Source organism: Pterocles gutturalis, unplaced genomic scaffold (assembly GCF_000699245.1).
Source record: "Pterocles gutturalis isolate BGI_N339 unplaced genomic scaffold, ASM69924v1 scaffold7396, whole genome shotgun sequence".
Classification (NCBI taxonomy): Eukaryota; Metazoa; Chordata; class Aves; order Pterocliformes; family Pteroclidae; genus Pterocles; species Pterocles gutturalis.
Window position 1 is genome coordinate 19,465 of NW_010097732.1, and position 3,658 is coordinate 23,122.

Genomic DNA, 3,658 nt, shown 5'->3' on the forward strand with positions numbered 1-3,658 from the left:
CATTAACCGAGTGCTGATATGAAAACCCACTGGACAGGATGAATCAGCTTCCATTTATTTGCAAATTGGCAAAATGTCATGTTCCTCCTCTGCTCTTCCTCTGTGAAATTTTTACCTGTCTTTCCCCCTGCTCTTTTGCAAATAACAGCATGTCCTGATACTCAGAAACAGGAAGGTTTTAAAGCAAGTCACATATTGATTTGTCAGCCGCCTTGTTCAGCACCGAGGCAGTGAGACACAGGATGCAGTTTACTAGGCGTTGGCACTAAGGAGAATTTTCCTCCCTGTAATCTGGCAATATGCCATATCTCCTCACCAAAGAGACTGAAACAAAACATATTTTTCCTCATCATTATGCAGGAATTAAAGTAATAAACTGTTTTGAGATCTTGTCAAGTGTTATGTTGGATTTTAATGAACTTTAATCACCTTTTTAAGAAAAGCAATAATTAAATCACCTTGAATAAAGCATCCAAACTTGAAATCATGGGCCGTGCAGAACTTTTTTCCCCCAGTTTTGTCCCCTGCATTACATGACGTTATTTAGCTTGTTAAGCATTCTTGGCACTTGCAAAAAGAGATAAAATGACATTCAGAAGAATATTTTGTTTGGTGCTTAAGAAATCAGATCTCTAGAAAATAATATCCCAATGAGCACAGAATATAACTAAATGTTAGACCTTTTTCCAAAACAGAAAAGGAAACACATTTATTTAGCACAAGTTCCGAGTGAGTTGTGTTCTGCCTGGTGAGTTGCAAACACCAAATACCTGTGTACTGCGACACTTCTTACTAACGTGGCTCTAGGGATCCCCAGCCCAGGATGGGAAGCTGCAAGGCCAGAGAAGGCAAGCTTCTGCTTCAAATCCAGTGTCATACAGTTGGAGAAAATGCTGGGTGTGTTTTATAGCCTTTTCTCTTTCCTCTTAACTACACTTTTTATGATGCTGGACTTGATTGCAGGTCTGATACAGGTTTTTTTGTTTGTGTGTCACAGCGAGAATTTAGGGTGTGTCGGTGAGAGACTGGAGCACGAGCAAAGGTCAGGCTGGATGGCAGGTAGGGATCGAGGCACTGGCAAGTACGCCTGCAAGGAGTATGTTTGTATGAGATGATGATATTTGGCTTGGGAGGGGAAAAGACAATGCTGTTTGGTTGATATGTTGGCATGGAAATAGTTATCGCAGTAGCTAGGCTGTGCTGAACTTTGGAAACTATTATTATGTAAAAATAAGTCCTCACGCGTACTGATTTGTCTTTATTTCTTTAGTGCAATAGAGAGTAATTGCTAAGGAGTGCAGAGGAAGTAGAAAGAGACAGAAGAGGGGTCAGAGTGTAAAAGAACAGGATGTTGCAATAAGGCTTTAAAACAAAATGGGTACAGTAAGTCAAATGCGAGAGCAGGGAGGCTGGAGTCCTCTTGCCAGCAGACAGCCTGTCCCAGCACTCAGCAAAATAGTAGCAGTCAACCAGAAAGGCATCCAGTCAACTTAGAAAGGCATCCAGACTATGGGCAGTGAAAGGTGAGAGGAGGAGGTTCTTTCTTTTCAGGCAGATAAGCTTTTAAACGCTACAGCTTTTGTCAGTTTTCAGCTGATAAAAAAATCTATATGCTGTTATTAAGCCTATATGATCTCTGGTGAATGTTGCGGTACAAGGCTTAAAACCTATTACATATTTTCAGATATATTTCAAAAGTGTATTTGGCACACTTAATTTTGAAAGTGGCCTCGGTGATATGTAGTATAAGGAGAAATGAGAAACTATCTGTAGGTGATGAAGGCGGCACAGCAGAAGCAGTAGCAAATTGTGAGCAAGAGCTGTGAGTGTGCGTGTGCTGCTGCACACTGCATGAGGGCTTTCCTTTAAATTACCATTAGGGTGAGTCTCTGATCCTGGCTGACAGCAAGGTTGGTTTGGTGGAGACACAGAAATCTGGGAGTTTGCAAACTCTGGGAGAATCAGACAGTTTTTAAAAGACCGTTTGTGAAGAGATAATGGGATGGCTGTGATGGGACTTTCTTCACTGAGGAAAGGGGGCATTTGAGTAGTGGTAGGGAGGACAGAGCACTGCAAACTCTACAGACTGGTGTCACTAGCAGTAATAGCCTATTCCTTTGAATGACAGAAAAGTAAGACTAGGGTCTGCGAGCAAAGCTGAAGAATAGCATGGGATGATCTTAGAGTAGAGTGGTTACACTGCTCTGTATTTAAAAAAAAATAAATCTGGGCAGCATCTTGTCCTTTGAAAATATCCTTTAAAAGGAGGGAGAAATGCCATTAGGTCATTCGTAGCACCAGGTGCATTTGAAGGAAACAGAGCTTACCTTTCCCATCTCATCTGCTGTAGAAGGATTCTGATTTTGTTTAAGAGGGACTTTTTTCTATAAAGGGGATAGGTCTGCTAGTGTAAGGTTTTCCACAAGGACTCCTCAACTCTGCAATTTTCTGTGTTTCATAACTCATGTTTAGTACTCCGGAGAACTAATGTTTCAGCTATCTAGACACTGTAAAGACTTCTCATTCCTTCCCTTTTCTTCCAGTTAGTGTAAAATGGTAGGGGAAGGATTTGAAACGGTTATTTCTTAGAAGGGGAGATGAGAGGTTTGATAATCATTGCAAAGACTGTGGTTTAATGGGTTATAGTGTTATTGGAGAGCTGCCTGTTTGGAAAACATGCCCAGAATTTCGGATGGCCATTCTAGAGTCTGTTTTTAATATATTTCTAAATTAGGAATTAAAAACAGATGCAACACAAGATTAATTAGTCTCCATGTACTTTCCCTTGTCACCATGTAGTTCTCCTGTGAGAGCTGTATGCCAGAAAGCCAGGAAGAGGGCAGTCTCACCACAAGTAATTTCATTGTACAAGAACAAAAACTAATTCCCAAGTTTCCTCACAAATATAACCACGTTAAATAGAGGATGTGTTCAGGATTGCATAACTACTTCTGTAGCGATTACAGAAAATGCCTACATGGAAAAGTATGTATCTGTGTTTCTAGCTTGTCTCGCTATAAGATTTTCTTTCCTTTTCTGTTAATTTAATACAGATGCAACTGTACAATCCATTTTTCTCTTTGGTACATTTTTTTCTCATTTGTTGTTTCTCTTCCTAAGTGAGATGAGTGGAGTCAGCCTGACAGAGCTAGCCAGCTGTCTGTAGATCAAGGCCATGTGATTTGTGGCCCACAGTTGGGAAACCACTGGTATTAAGTTGTTTATGAAACCTCCTTCAGCAGCATGATGACTAGAGAAGGGTGTCAGCCCTCAGAAGGGATCAGGTTGGATGCGGTGCTGAAGAGTCTGGGAGAGAGAAATCCCATAGCCTGCTTGACCAGAGGCTGCTTAAATCAAACTCTGGTTGAAACACTGACTTCTCTGGACAATTAATAATAGTGTCTCTCTGATAACTCTCTTTGCCCTGCTCTCTGACTTGGTGCTGAGGGAACAGGATCTCTATCCAGTTTATTACTGGATTATATACATGCTAGACCATATACAACAGGAGATACAAACTCCATCCTAAACTAGCATTTTTGTTTTCAATAGCCTACTTACTCTTTAGATAGAGATATTTAGTTATCTCAGTCAAGAGATAACTTTCAATCGGCTGTTTCCTAGGGGCAGCTGCTTCTCAGAGACCTTGCCTGTACGC